This window comes from Myotis davidii, unplaced genomic scaffold, assembly GCF_000327345.1.
Source record: "Myotis davidii unplaced genomic scaffold, ASM32734v1 scaffold17, whole genome shotgun sequence".
NCBI lineage: Eukaryota > Metazoa > Chordata > Mammalia > Chiroptera > Vespertilionidae > Myotis > Myotis davidii.
The window spans coordinates 561,965-577,990 of record NW_006288624.1 but is presented as its reverse complement, the minus strand read 5'-3'; the positions used below and the strand labels follow the sequence as shown (position 1 = coordinate 577,990).

The following is a 16,026-nucleotide window of genomic DNA, read 5'->3' as shown; positions in this document are numbered from 1 at the left end:
GGGAGGGAGGGAGGGAATGAGAATGAGAGAAGAGAGAGAGAGAGAGAATGGTGGATGCTTAGGCCTTGCCCTTCGGAAAGATGCTTTTGTTTAGAAGACAGTCCTGCCATCCCTGAAAAGGAAAACAAAGCAGCATTCATTTCCAGAAAGGACACTGAAGATGCTCTTGGGGACTTCGATGAGCGTCTTGGCAGGTACACAGGTGTTCACTCTTGCTCCGCTGTATCTCCCTAAAGTCCAGACTCGCTGATCATGGAAAGCACCCAGGACTAGATGATCAGCAGACCGACCCCAAGTGCCTAGAATCAGACTGGACACTAAGCTGAGCCTCAGGCCAGAGATGGACTAAAAAGCGAGTTAGTGAATGTGCCTTGAGGCTTAAGATCCTCATACGCCACCCATGATGAAAGTCCTATACAGACAGAGAAAAATCTTGGAACATTGTCTTAAAACAAGCCCTTATGAGAACAGCGCCTGTCCTCGAGCACCGAGAGCACTCTCAGTTTCTACTGCCTGGTGTGAAGCCTTGCACAGGTTCTCTGCCTCGGGAGAAACTCCCCCATTTTCCTCTGTTTCTCCGGCCCTATTGTGGACATTTCTTTGTCACATTAACACTCCCTGTTTGCGAGTAGAAAGAAACTTCTCTCCATTCATGGGATCAGCCTAAACCACGGGGGCATCTTCCTCCTCGCGATACCCATGTCTGCTATCTTTCATTATTCACTGGCTAACATTAATCAGGGTCCCGTAGGGTACGAAGCTGTAAAAGGAAGCAGATATGTGAGCAGAAATACTATCCAGACAGTAAGTGATAAACGGATTCACCCACTTTAATGTGATTCCCTCTGGCCTTTGCTTCCTCCATGCCTCTGCTTTGCCTCCAGGAACAGAAAAACTTACCTGGGAAAGGCAGAAGACAAAAGCTTGCAGAATCACATTAGAGGGGGTTAATCCATTTATCAGTTGCTATTTGGATTGTTTAATCAGTTTCTAAGTCATTGATTTTCATCTTCAGGGAGGCAGACAGGTCTCTGCAAGAAAAGTGTTGGCTGTTTAGGGGCACACAGAGGAGCCCGCCACACCCCGTCATCAGTCTCTGTATCTCAGAGGCATCTGCATGTCATAGAGAATCATTTTGCAAATCGCCAAAAGCCAGTACATCTGCCTGTAACATTTTCATCGCCCAAATCCAGAAGGAAGTCCCTTCCTTCCTTCTCTCTCAATTGCCATCTTAACCATTTCTGGAACTCTCTTAAGAAAGCCAGGCACATCTATGAAGCAAGTAAACTCGGGGTTTCCTGACCAAGAGGCTATCAAGGAAATCAGTCAAAAGGTGGACAAAAATAAGTGGGGTGTATTAAATGTAGGGGCTGAGTGTAAACAAAAGTTAAATTTCAGGATTGGTATGAACTAGATATAAAATGTGGAGATGCCAGTTACAACTTAGGTAGGTTCCCACATAAAAATCAATAAAAAAAAAATCTCACGTGTATCATTTCACAAAAACTCTCAGGAGGCCCTATCTCACCATTTGTCTCTCTCCTGTTCTCTTAGGGACCTCTTATTATGTCAGATTTTTTTCTGCCCTTTCACAAAATCTTTTAAGCAACCAAAGAAGCTGGTTGTCCCCAACTCACTGTATCACTTGTGAGTTATGAGGAGAAGAAGAATATAGAGTATAAGAACTCCCAGGTAATCCTTTACAGTTTTTACCACCAGCAGACCATTGGTAGAACACCCAGACCATTAAATCTGGGACTCCAATACGGCAAGAAATAAAAAATTCAGAAATGATCTAGTAGAGCAAAGAAGACAATGATGGAGAAATGGATCCTATATAAAAAGACCAAAGGAACAGAATTTAATTCATCTAATGAAGAGAAATTTCTGAGGAGACTGAATCAGAACAGGGTCCCCACATATTTTGGTGTCGGGTATTGGCCACAGAAAGAGCCAGGCCCAGGATGTGAAGAGGTGCTACAATCTGTGTAGGCCCTGGTGTATGCAGCTGTGACATCCCAGAGAAGTGGGGGAGGGAGGGGCTGTATTTTAGTAGAGCAATGACCCAGGATAGGAAGAAATACTGAATGGTTACACTTCATTTCCAGCAAAATCCTTTCTGCTTCAGTTCCTACTGTCTTCTCATGACAGTAAGCTCAAAGCTTTCTTCCATCTTGGTAAAATGGCGTAGACTCATCGATAGCCTTCACACCTGGTTCTCATACACGTTTTGGTATTTAGGATCAGTTTTGGGGTGAGAGTTCTCCCATGAAGCTCTCCCAATTCCCCAACCAGGCTTTGGGGCGGGCACTCTGCTGACACTTCTGAGGTTGCTTCTCTTGCTTACGCATGTGTACACCTGCCTCGTCTCCCCTATTAAAGGATTGACTCCTTCAGGTCAGGGACCACGTCAAACACATCTTTGGAACACCTACGGGCCTGTGCATAGGAAATGGTTAACAACGTGTGGGATGAAGGGCTCAGAAGAGAATGGCAGAGATGCAGGCAGTCAGCACAGTGATACCACCTCCGGGACTTCCCAGCAGGGACAGAGCACTGGGCTCGCTTTCTCTGGGGCAGAGTTATCTGTTGTGCTGAATGTCATTCACTGCCTGGTTTATTTCCCTCTTCCTCAGAGCAGAGCTGGTCCATGCCCAGAGAGATGGGCCAGTCATCTCTAACTCCCAGAGAATACAGGAGCGGTAGCTGAGAGCCCTGGGTTGCAGCAAGAATAACACTGTGCCCCTACGATGGTAGGTGAAGCACCATCTTACAGGCAAACATCCAAGAAAAGTTTGTAAGATGACGCTTCATTCTCTCTTGAGAAGGGGACACCAGGTTGCATCTGCCCACTCAGCCTCCCTCTTGTTCAATGGCTTTTCGAGAAGAAAAAGCAGCAAACTATTACACAACAAAACTGTGATGGATCTTACACTGGATGCTTTACATATGGTATTTCATGGATTCTCACACACACGCGCACAAATTGTGAAGTAGGGATTATTTGACAGATGAGGTAACTGAAGTCCAGAGATTAAGGGCTGGCTCCGGGGTTCACCTCCAGGTTGTCTGTGTCCCCAGAGACTCTCGGCCTATAATCTGCCTCCTGGGAATTCCAGGGGCAAACACTTTCTGACCAACATTTGCATATAAAATATTTCCGAAATCTCTTCATGAACTTCAGAAATCTCTTCATTCACCTAACCCATTATTTAGGAATCCCAAAGCAATAAAAGTTGAGGTTGGCCTGGTAAAAGCGGAAATTCCCTTTGAACTGAAACTTAATGTCCCTCTCACAGGGATCCATCCTGGTGACCTGCTTACTGTCATATGCTCTGCAGCAGAAACACTTCTCCCGAGAGTCCTGGGGCCCGGGGAGGGATTTTTTTAAACTAAAGCTCACACCACGGCTCTGTTGGCCTATGGCCTGACCCAGGGTGAGCAATTTCCTGGTACTGTATCTGAGATCATTAGAAAAAGGATTTTACTATAAATAGGAAGCTTGCCCAGACCTTGCAAGTGGGATTTAAATAGAGATTCTGCCCCTGCTTATGGGAAATTGAGTCCCGCTTTATAGAATAAGATGACAGTGAGGGCAAAGGCCCGAGTGGTATCTCGGTGGCAGCGCCCGCAATGATGGACTTGGTTTTCTGTTGATTAATGTTCATGGGCTGAGATCATATAAGAGATACAAGGAAGCTGCTGAGAAAATAAAGTGAGCCTGAAGAGTTTAGGAATTTATCTGGGCAGATAACTCCAAAACTCTCAATGAAAGAAAAGAATAGAAATCAAGAACAAAGTTCCTGATGGGGGTTGGGAGGCCTAGAAGGTGGAGGGAGCATTCATATAAATCAAACCAAGAGAAAGAACAGCCAAGCCCCGAACTGTCCCACCACCACACTCAGGAAGGGTTACGCAGTCGTTCTGGAAAATGCACACGATGGGATTTTCTGCCTCAATCAGGCCGTGTCTATGGCAATCACAACCCCAACTCTTCCATAGAACTACCACCCAAACAGGGCTGCCTTTCTCCAGTTCCGTCTGATCTCTGCTGCGCTATGCCTGCCACACATGAAGGAATGGGTGGCAGGGACAGTCTGGCATCAGCAACAGCCCCTCATCCAGTTCTTCCAAGCCCTGAACTCCGTCCCAAGTGTCCTAGGGAAACAGGAAGCCAGCCAGCTTAGGCTGCTCCAGGGCACATCCACAAAAGCGTGACTTCACATCCTGAGCAGACGCTCAGGACCGCCTGCCAGGGCCTGGTGTGTACAAACACATGGCCGTGCTTGGTGCCCGCCACCCAGCCCTGACCCAGCCCCGGCCCCAGTCCAGCAGTGGTCCCCCGGGGCCTGCTAGTTGGAGTGCACAGCCCGTGGGGAACCGGGGGGCAGTGAGGAGAACCCTCCAGGAAATATGCCTCTCCTGTCCCCCCACCACCCTCCACGGCTGACAGTTCCCATCCCTCCATAGGTCTGACATGTTTCCATGGCAACTGGAATCCTGGGCTCCTGCAGCCTCTGGTCTTGCCACCTGTTATTACTTCATCTCTCAAGTGTAAAGCATCCTCGCCTGGTGCACTTGGCTGTGCAGAGCGCAGCTTCACAGGACGGAGTAAAGAAAGGGGGCAGGAAAAGAGGGAAAGGCAGCCCCAGGCTGGCCACACAGACGCCAGGCTGGAGGAGGAAGCTTTGGAGATGGGGAGAGGGAAGAGAGGGGGTGTGAGGCAACGTGCCTTCCCTGCAGAATCAGCGAGCAGGCCTCAGCTGGAGGCCACGGCCACATCAGCTACCTTCTACCCAGCCTTTAATGAGGGACGGGGGCGGGGGAGGGGGAGGCAGCAAAGGCTGGAGCCCAGAAGGCAGCTGTGCAGAGATGTGTGCTGGGCCGGTGAGGAGAACAGCGAGAAGAGGGTTAATGTGGTGAGATAAAGACTGTGAGAAAGGCTGGACCAGAGGGCAAACAAAGCCTCAGAGCCTGGATAAATGGCCTTAATTCTCATGCTCTTGCTCACCCTACGCCTTGCGTGTTTACTCATATAAATTATCTCTAAGGTCTGACACCTTTTTTCATTGCTTCCCTAGAAGAGATGAAAAAATAAATCCCACAGATCCAAAGAATAAAAATGTTGGGACCCCATTCAGGCTGGTTCTTCCTGGACACGTAGTAGCAACTTGGGCCCTGCCCTGGGCTCCTGGAGGAAGATAAAGGCTGCCTTCCTCCCCGAATAAGGAAGGCAGGGACTCCGGAACCTGGCGGGAGAATGGACACCAGGCTCCACTCACCACGGGACAGAGAACCACCTTCCTCACCGGCCATTTTGCTGCCTGACGCTGACCACAATGAGAACGTAGGACAAGGGTTAGGAGGGGCTGCTGGTGCAGAACGATTCCAGGCGCCGCTAGAGAACGGAAGGCCCAGGGCTGTTTTAATGTCTTCACATTTATGGACGGAGCTAAGTTGCCACACTCCGAATTATCAAGGACAACTTGAGAAAGAAGGAGCTGGATGGAACACAAGCTACGAGACGAAGGCAGTGACAAAAAGGCGTGGACAGAGGAGCAGGCGTCTCTGAAGAGGCCTTGGAACCTGGGAAAGCTTCCCCACTCAGTTCTTTGAGTGCACGCCTACTCAGAGGCGAGAGAATATGCTAGATGGCGTCTTCGTGTCCCTTTTAGGCCCATCGTTTGAGTATTAAATAGGGTGAAAGAAGAGACAGAAAAACCAAGTTTTCCAAACCCAGAGGAGCTCAGTCTTTCATGCCGCTTCATGCTTGTGTAGGTGTCTCCTCCCTATTTGCCGTGAGCGCCCTGAGGGCAGGCACAGTGCCTTTCGTCTCTGAATCCCCAGCACCTGGCGCAGTGATTGACGCGGAGTTGACAATAAACACTTAATGAAAGAATACACAAATCTTGGCCGAGGCTTTGGGTGGGAGGAGGATCTACCAGGCAAAGAAAAGTCAAAAACCAGAAACCGAGTGGATGCAAAGTATCCCCCAAGTTCTGAGTGACCGTGCTAAGGCACTGCCAGTGTCAGTCCCGTTCATGGCAGGGGCGGACCTGGGAAGGGGGGCCTCTCCGGTCTTCCCGGGGGACACCTGCAGAGCGACTTGCAAAAGGGAGAGTTGGGCCCGGCCGGCATGGCTCAGTGGTTGAGCGTCAACCAATGAACCGGGTCATGGTTAGATTCCCAGTCAGGGCACATGCCCAGGTTGCGGGCTCGGTCCCCAGTGGAAGGCGTGCAAGAGGCAATGGATCAATGATTCTCTCTCATCATTGATATATATATATATATCCTTTCCTCTCTGAAATCAATAAAAATATATTTAGAAGAAGGAGGAAGAGGAGGAGCAGGCAGAAAGAAAGAAAGAAAGAAAGAAAGAAAGAAAGAAAGAAAGAAAGAAAGAAGCCGCCTTCCTCTCTGAAATCAATAAAAATATATTTAGAAGAAGGAGGAAGAGGAGGAGCAGGCAGAAAGAAAGAAAGAAGCCGCTAACAGGCCTGTCCTCCTGCAGGAATCCTCTCCCTTAGGTATTTCTTAGAAAACTAGATGGAAGGAATTAAGAACCCCCAGACTCAGTTGGCCCCAGAGCCCCTTGAGTCCCATGTTCAGTCTCCAGGAGCCCTGCACCAGCCAATGAGAAAACAGGCCATGTTTTACTGTGTGCTTTTGTGTTTTAAAATGTGGTATCAGCCATCCCACCCTTCTCTGCATCTACCTTCATTTCCTCCATTTTTATAAAATACAAAACTCATACTGTTAGACATGGGCTTTGAGAATATTTACTCCTAAACACTGTGCTATAGAAACAGAAAACATGTATATTCTCACACTGAGGTCTCCATCTTGACAGATGCATTTGGTTAGAGTTACAATTGGCCAGCAGTTTGGACAACACATCACAGTCTGGGGCCAGAAATGACCCATCAGTAATGTCCTTTGTGCTCCAGACTTGGGCCAGCAACACCAGGTCTGTCACTGATGCTTCAGGAAAAGGAGAAAAAGACCAAGCAAAACTGATTACTCTTCTCAGTGCTGATTAGGAAAAGCAGAGGAGATGTTTTAATTTTAAGAAAGAAGGTCATGTGGGTCAGTCCAAGCCCTGGTGCAGCAAATGTTATTGTCACCAAATGAGTCAGTTTAGGGGAAAATGGTTTCATTTGAGAGCAGCTATGTCAACAGGGCTCTGAATGAAGTGTCATTCCCCTAGAGAACTACAGGACATCTTGATCCTGCTGCTTTAGAGTCAGCTAAGCTTTATCCATTTAGGTTGTCAGGATATTATTGTGTTATTAGAATTTAGGAAGCCTCCTTCCTACCTTGCCCATCCCAGCCCCTCTGCACCCTTCCTCACCACCACCTCCATGGGACTCAGGTATGTCAATCCCATCGGTCCACAATGAACCAGCATTTTCTGGGTCCTTCAGACTGAAAAATAGCATTTAGAAAAAGGAAAAGGATGAGCCTCAAGTTTCAGACCTCAAAATTAGGGCAGAATCCAGGCACCAGAGCTGAGGGAAAGCCCAGCCAGGGAGCAGGGCCCAGATGGGGACACACCCAGAAAGCAAGCCAGGCAGCAGGTGCTGGGAGCTATGGAGACATTTGCCCAGGTAGAATGGAACGTTAGGAAAGAATGGAAACCAAGACTAGCTGTTAGATTTAACAGTGCAGCCTGATTCCTGGCCAGTTACCTGTCCCAGTGCATCCAAAAGAAAATAATTATAAGGAAATAGATTGAAAACCAGTCTTCAAAAGCTGGATTTCTCTAAGGCAACGGTTCACCTGGGAACTTATTAAAAATGCAAATTCGAGGGCTCCACCGCAGACCTACTGCTGTAGCAAAACTCTGGGGTGGGACCCAGCAGTCTGTGTTTCAGTGAACCCTCCAAGGGATATTATTGTGCGCAAGCTCGAGAACCATGGCTCTACACAACATGTGAGGCACACACACTGCATCACACGTATTTTCTGTTCATGCTGTGCTTTATCTGAATAAATATCTAATCACCACATAACCCTATGAGACAGACACATTCATGTTCTGGTTTACATAGGTGCTACTTGAGGCACAAGAAAGCTAAGTAGCTTGTCTGTGGTCACATGTCAGTGAGTGGCTATGATGGCTCTGAACCCAGGTAGTGTGGCTGTGAGCTGGCCCACTTGGTACTGCCTTACCCCGAGCACACGCAACCACACACTTGAGGGAAGTCAAATCAGAGTGGCTGGCAGGCCTTGGAGGCCAGGGCTTCTTAAATGTGAGGGGTCTCATTAAAATTCAGATTATGATTAAAATCTAGAGATAGGTCCCTAGATTCCACATTTCTTATTAAGGTTCCCTGCAAGGTAGTCAACTGTCTGGATTTGGGTGGCACTGAGGGGTTCCCAGGGCACAGGATTTTTGGTCTCAAACTGGGAATGGCCTGGGAAAACCTGGACAAGACAATCACCAGGGTCCTAGGTGATGTTGATGCTGCTGACCACACTTTGAGAAGCAAAAACTGCAGGCCTTCAAGGTGAGGAGTTTGAGTTGTATTCAAGTGTGATAAAAGTATTGAGAGCAGGGAATGGCATAATCTATTTTATACTTTGAAATAAAATAGACTGTAAGAGGAGAATAGACTATAAGAGGTAAGAAGAGAGGCTGAGAAACCACTAAAGAAGATGCAATGATCCAAGAAGGAGCTGGTGTGGCTAGGAGATGAAGAAAGGGAGAGATCTGGGGTATATTTTGGAGGGGAGCTGACCTGGGTGTTTGGGTGGTGAAAGAAAACAAAGAGCCAAGGACGAATCTTCAAAATTGTTGAACGGAGTAATGTGTGATTTTTTAAAAGTAAAACGCCTTTATAAACTAATGTCTCAAGTAGAATTTGTAATGAAGGATGAGGTCCATATAGCACCACACACAGCTCAAATTACTTTTGGAGACTCAATTTACCTGTGAGCTAAATAGTGTCTCCCCCCAAATGCATACGTTGGAGACCTAACCCCAATGGGATGGGACTGGAGATGGGGACTTTGGGAGGCGATTAGGGTCAGGTGGTCCTGAGGATGGGGCCCTCATGGCGGGATCTCGTGCCCTTAAAAGAAGAGACACCAGAGAGCTTGTTTCTCTCTCTCCAACCACATGAACCCAGGAAAGGCCTTGTGAGGACATAAGAAAACCACCCCAAGGAGAGAGTTCTCACAGACACCAACTCTGCTGACACCTTTATCTGGGACTTCCAGTCACCAGAACTGTGAGAAATAAAGTCCTGTTGTTTAAGCCACCCAGTCTACTTTGGCATGGAAGCCTGAGCCAACTAAAATACTGCTCATTAAAACATTAATTTCTCTTGAAAAGTCACCAGGCAATATGATTCATTTGACAATTGGCCTAAAGGTGAAAATTAGGAGCAATCAGCAGGACCATGACAAAGACCCCAGACTAAGACTGGGATCCATCACGTGTGGCCCCAACGTGCTGACATAACTGAACAGTGCCCACCTCAAGCACATTCACATTTCAGCTTCCCATCTTGCTATTCATGTTACTTGAGACAAATTACTCACCCTTTCTGAGCCTCAGTTTTCTACTCCGCAAAATGAGAGCAATAACATGTGTCTCATGGACTTGTAACATTACGCGAGATGATACATGTAAATTGCCTGGTGCCTAGTAGGTGTTCCACAATTTCTTTGCCTCTTTCCTCCCCTAGATGGGAAATAATTTTATCTCCGATAAGGCAGGAAAAGAAGTGACAGGTGACTAGAGAATTCCCATCCATGCACAGGCACATACTCAGTCTCTGTGCATCTTGGTATGTCTTCTAGGGGATATAGCGCCTACCCCATTTGTTGTGAGGAATGAATGAGATAAATGTGGCACTCTTCGATCAGTGTCTGACACATTCAAGGAATGTCGGCAAGTACTGATGTCATCGTTTCTTGGGACATGGAACTCTTCAATCCTGAACATTCTAGGTGATTAAGTCAAAAATGTAAGAGAAATAAGAGACTCACAGAAAGGCAGGTGGCGGGCGCATGCCTGATCCGGGGGACACAGGATGATAAATACCACACTTGGCTAGATTCTGCCCCACAGCTTCCTCTCTCTGGGTTTCCAGCATCCATCTTATTTCCCAATTAAACCAGAAGGTCTCCTAAGGCTGAGACACATGTGATGCCTTTTTGGATGCCCAATTTCACTAAGCCCCACAAGTGGGCACATGCACTGTAAGTTCTCAATAAATGCACATGTGCAGCCTGTGTAGAAGGATTGGTGTCCCATATCTAAAATTTAGCAAAGGATATGCCAGGGCCAGGTCAGGTTCTGATATTTACGCCTGATGCCAATGAGACCCCCACAGGCAGTTAGCACCACAGTATCACACAGTCGCAGATGGGCCCTGACTCAGATCAGCCATCTGTGGTCACAGACATGCTCTGTTGGTCCAAATGGCACAGAGATGGGATATCAGCATTCACAGTGCGCAGGCCGGGTGCCAACCGCCCACACCACCCCACTGAAGACTCGCAGCAACCCCATGAGGTCCAGTGATTATGCTTGCGGCTTTATGGATGAGGCAACAAAAACGCAGAGACGTGTAACTAACTGACCAGAGTAGCAGTTACGAGACCCACCCTGGCCTGGCCAATTCCAATGCCATTCTCTCGGCCACTGGGTGTGGATGATCCACAGGACTAGGAAATGAACCCCAAGTCTACTCTCAAGGCCAAAGCAACCCCTAGGTTCTTCGCTTTGCAATCTGTAAGCTACTTGCTTAAATAAGGATGAAATAATGTACCTAAAAAACACCTGTTGTTAGTTTCCAAACTTGCTCTTCAGGAAGCAAGCAGCAGCTCACTTTCCCAGGCAGAGTCCTATGTCTGAATTTCCCTTCTGCCCCCTGTAATAAAGCCTGACTTCCCTGCACGGAGGCTGGGCAAGTAGTGGGCTGTGTCCGTTTATTTATGGCTTTTCTGGCATCTTTCAGGCCCAAAATTTCTAAGCTTGTGCCAGCCTTTCTTGTTGCCCCAGGGCCATGCAGTAGAGGACAGAGAAGTCAGAAGACAACATCTGTTATATCTCTCCTATCACTGTGGCAATGACATCATATGCTTCTTTTAGATAATTTTCCCATTATCAGACTAATTCTCAGATCATCTAATCAGCCATTACCCTTCATCACCTCGGACTCTCCTCCTTCAGTTCTACAAAGTACAGCTTGCTTCAACGGTACCTGACCATGGGGCCTTTCCTTCTCCTGACGGATAGATAGGGAAAGCCTGTGTGCCCGGCAAGACTATGTGAAGGGAAGACTAAGACCTCCTGAGACCTAGGACAACCTGACTTCCACTCCATGGACTTTAAAATAGGCTTGAAATAAATTTTACAGACCCATATTTTAAAAAACATGTTCCTCTTAGGAGTTCCAAGTATGTTATAGAGAGCATTTTCTGTTAATTTACACTATGAAATAAAAGAGATATACCATTTAACAATTAATACTACGCCAGACAGATTTCCTTTAAATTATTGGTTCTTGTCCTCTAGTAATTGCTACTGTCGCTCTCCATTTCCTAGAAGATGACAACCACACACAGAAGACACTTCCAGCTGTGGTCTCTGCCAACATGTCTACCATCCTTTCAATGCCGTCAGAGCCAACTATTCCCAATGGTCCGATGCGCCACGCTACTTCATACCTCCCTGCCTCTGTACATGCATACCGTGAATGTCACCTCCTTAGTGAAGCCTCTGCAAATCCCCTAATGCAGTGGTGCACAACCTTTAGTGGCACCAGAATGCCCGGAAGGGCTTCTTAAAACACGGGTTGCTGGTCCCCACCCTCAGAATCTGTTTCAGGAGGTCTGCTGGAGCCAAGAATCTGCATTTCCAACAAGTCCCAGGTGCTGCTGCTGCCCTGAGAGCACACCTGCCCAATGGAGGGGACGTGTACTGTGTGTGCCTCAGAGCCTTTGCTCCCTCACCCACCCTGCACGTGTCCTAGTACATGTGCCCACGCAAGACTGGGAGCTGCTCAAGGACAGGGAACAAGGCAGCACACAGTGCATGGCTACTAAACCAATGGATGGATGGATGGGTAGATGGATGGATGGATGGACGGACACACAGATGACTGGGTTAGACTGAATTTATTCACATAGCTTTTCCATCCAGGTTTAGGCCCTCATAAATGCTCACACCCACACAAGGATACCTTAAAAACACCGTCTGTAACAGATTCCCATTGCACAGAGAAGGTAAAAAGAAATTCAGGGAGAGTTTTGACCTTGTAAGCCTGTGCCAAAGGAGTTTGGAGTTCTAATCTAGCGCTCTTTCTGCTGCCTTGGCCCCTCCTGGGCTGTCTACCAAAGTGGCATTAAAAGAGTCACAAAGGAATGCTTCTGAGAGACACCCCTCAGAATCCTACCCGCCCAAGCACTCCCTCCCTTACACACACACACACACACACACTCCCTCCCTTACACACACACACACACACTCACTCACTCTCACACACGCACACACAGTGCTTTCATTTATAGAAAGATGAAGGTAGTAAGAGAAATGGAGGAAGAAAGAAGAATCCAGCCTCCCACAGGGAGAGAAGGGCAGCAGCTCAGGTGGGGAAGACCCCATCAGAAAAGCACTCACTCCCCAGGGGAGCGTTGGAGCTCCTAGCAGCCCTGGGGTGGCCATAGTTGAGGCAGACAGGCCAGGGCACAGAGGAAAGGGGACAAGCCTACAGGAGGACGAGAAACGTGTGCTCAGGAGAAAATGAGAGACTAGGAGAGGAACAAAGGACAGAGAGCATCAGCTGGGAGGGGGCAGGAGGAAGGGAGGAATGGCAGTCAATGCTGAGCTGGCAGCACAGGGCAGCGTGGCTGGGGGAAGGTCAGTGCCAGCTCCACTCTGCCCTTTCAGCAGCAGCAGGCGCGGGGATGAGCCATGGGCTGTGCTGGAGACACAGCTGGGGGAGATGCAGCGAGGGACAGCAGGAGGACCAAAGTCAAAAGGCCTCTCTGCTGCAGGTGGTGCAAACGCCGCTGCCCAGGGCCCAGAAACGCCTGCGTCTGTAGGGCTGTTTTTCCGAGAGGCCAGTGCTCACCAGCAGCTTGGGTCAGGCTACAGCTAAAGAGGGAAAAGTCAGCATTCCCACCACACTGGCGTCCAGCGTCCAGGCAGGTTCCTGAGGGACTGCAGATTAGCCTCGAGGATTAAGCTCTCCTGCCTCCCTCCCCCACTCCACAGCCCTGCCAAGGGAGGATCACAGAGCTGAGACCTTAGGATGCTGCAGAGCTGTCACATTCGATTCACCACACAGCCCCAGTGGCATTTAGGGGCAGGACGGATGGGAGCCCACCCCCACCACAAGCAGTGGGAGCAGCTAATGACTGGGTATTAAGGATGCCGGCAATTAGTGCTCCCGAGAAAATGGTTGGGGGGTGCTCACCAGGGGAATGCAGAGGAAACCGAGCACACGTTCAGAGCTGCACGCTGATGGTGGCCTGTGTGGGGCAGAGAATCTGGGGAAAACTGCCGTCTCTCAGATTCATCCAGAGAAATGGGGGAAGAGGAAAAGGACAGCTTCCATGGACACTGAAGGCCTTTCTGCCCCACCCTCCCCAGTAGCCAAATTGAGGTTAATCACAAAGGGGGCACTGAGAGATGTCATGAAAAAGGAGTTTGTGAGGTTTCTGGAACCTTCCTTGTGAGAGGAGGCCCCAGAGGAGGCCAGGTAGAGTTATTCCTTTCTGTGCAGTTTCAAATCCTTGGGTAGTCAGATGATCCTTTTTTTAAAAATATATTTTTATTGATTTCAGAGAGGAAGGGAGAGGGAGAAAGAGATAGAAACATCAGTGATGAGGGAGAATCATTGATCAGCTGCCTCCTGCACGCCCCCTACTGGGGATCGAGCCTGCAACCCAGGCATGTGCCCTTGACCGGAATCAAACCTGCAACCCTTCAGTCTGCAGGCTGACTCTCTATCCACTGAGCCAAGCTAGCTAGGGCCAGATGGTCCTTTTGAAGAACCCAATTCCATCAGCAAGGAGGGAAGGAAGAGAAAGGTTCAGAGGGGCTGGAGCGAGTGTGCTCACTAACAGACCCACAGGGAGAGGAGAACAAGCGTCAGGATGAGATCTGTTAGGAAGTGTCTCCATCTGGAAGGAAGGAAGGAGGGAAGACACAGCTTCCTCGCCGAGCAAAGCCGTCTGGCCTCAAGGTGAGGTCTTGAGGAAGCAGGAGACACTGACCCCAGAGAGTGTGTGAGAAAATCCTGGGGGACAGAGAAAACTACGTAAGGGCCCATCTCCGAAGTCAACAAGAAGAGCTACGGGCCTGCAGTGTACCTGAGGAGCCATCAGAGCCTTCCCCCACTGTGGCCATCACTGTGCACACACAAAAGAGACAGACAGAAGTATTCCAGACCCTTAGTGTGAGGAGAGCACCTACACACAGGAACAAATGCCTGGCCTTTGAGAGGAGATATCAGGGAGATAAGCCAGCGCTGGAGGAGTGAGAAATAATGGCAACCTAATAAATACTTTAGAGGGAGCAACCGTGGCCAAGAAATGCTTTCCCAACAGCAACCCAATCAAAGTCACTCTCAGCCTCCTCCTGACAGAAGACCACAGCTACACCTTGGCCACTCAGATGAGAGAAGGGACAAGAGGAGAGACACGGAAATGCAAATATTTTCCTTTCTGAAAGGCAAGGCTGACTGGCCCAAGGAAACCTCGCCCCAAAGGGAAGACAGACTTTGGCACTGCAGCTTCTCAGGCCCTCCTGCCCTGCTTTTCCAGCTCTGTCCATACGACAACACTAAGTAAGAAAACACAAAAGTCTGGAACCCTGCAAGTTAGTAAGAATGAAAGGTTTTAGGGGGCGATCTCTGTCCCCCACAGTTCATATGTTGAAGCCAGTACCTCAGGAAGTGATTATATTTGGAGGTAGGGCCAGTAAAGAGGTGATTCAAGAAGAAAAGCTCAGCCCTAAACGGTTTGGCTCAATGGATAGAGCATCAGCCTGCGGACTCAAGGGTCCCAGGTTCGATTCCGGTCAAGGGCACGTACCTTGGTTGAGGGCGCATACCCAGTAGGGAATGTGCAGGAGGCAGCTGATCAATGTTTCTCTTTCATCGATGTTTCTCACTATCCCTCTCCCTTCCTCTTTGTAAAAAAATCAATAAAATATATTTTTTAAAAAAAGTTGCTGAGGCCCTAGCTAGTTTGACTCAGTGGATAAAGAATTAAAAAAGAAGAAGAAGAAAAGCTCAAATGAAACTGTTAGGGGGGCCCTAATCCAATCTGACTGGTGTCTTTATAAGCACAGGAAATATGGACACACAGAGACAGCAGGTGCACATGCACAGAGCGACAGCCATGTGAGGAGGCAACAGGAAGGCAGCCATCCACAAGCCAAGGAGAGAGGCCCCAGGAAAATCCAACCTTGCCAGCACATTGATCTGGGACTTCAGCCTCCAGAACTGTAAGAAAATAAATCTGTGTCCTTTAAGCCACCCACTCTGTTGTACTTTGTTATGGCAGCCTGAGCATAATGACACAGAAGGCAATGTGACAAGGGAAGGGTGGGGTGGTGGTTAGGTAAAAACCCACACGAATCCAAAGAAAGGTCTTGGCCAAGGATTGTGTTAATTATTTCAAATATTTGGTGAAGGCAGCCAATCAACATCAATTGACTGAAATGTAGAGGAATCACTCTCAAATCCTAGAGTCTGAATATTTTTAAAGGTCTGTCTGATGCCTTTAATTACACTGAATTATTCACTTTAAGACCGCCTGTCAGCCAATCTTATGGAAAAAAAAAAAATAGAAAACACATGGCATGTCCACAGTTACTGTTTACCTAATGATCTTAGAATGCCCACATCTTGAAGTAAGTCCTCAAGGTTCCATTATCTCATCCCATAAGGAATGCTGAAGAGGGACGTCAAAAGGTGACTGTTAAGCCCTTTTTGACTTCCTAAATCATAACTGGATGTTGAGGAAAGAAAGAATAAAAACGAAAAAACAAATCTAGGAATC

The 16,026-nt window shown here is 48.2% G+C and overlaps 1 protein-coding gene across 1 annotated transcript in view; it reads right to left on the bottom strand.

Moving 5' to 3' along the window:
• DPF3 (D4, zinc and double PHD fingers, family 3) overlaps positions 1–16,026 on the bottom strand; it is a 154,395-nt gene that overhangs the window by 64,040 nt on the left and 74,329 nt on the right. The gene's annotated exons all lie outside the window — the stretch shown is intronic.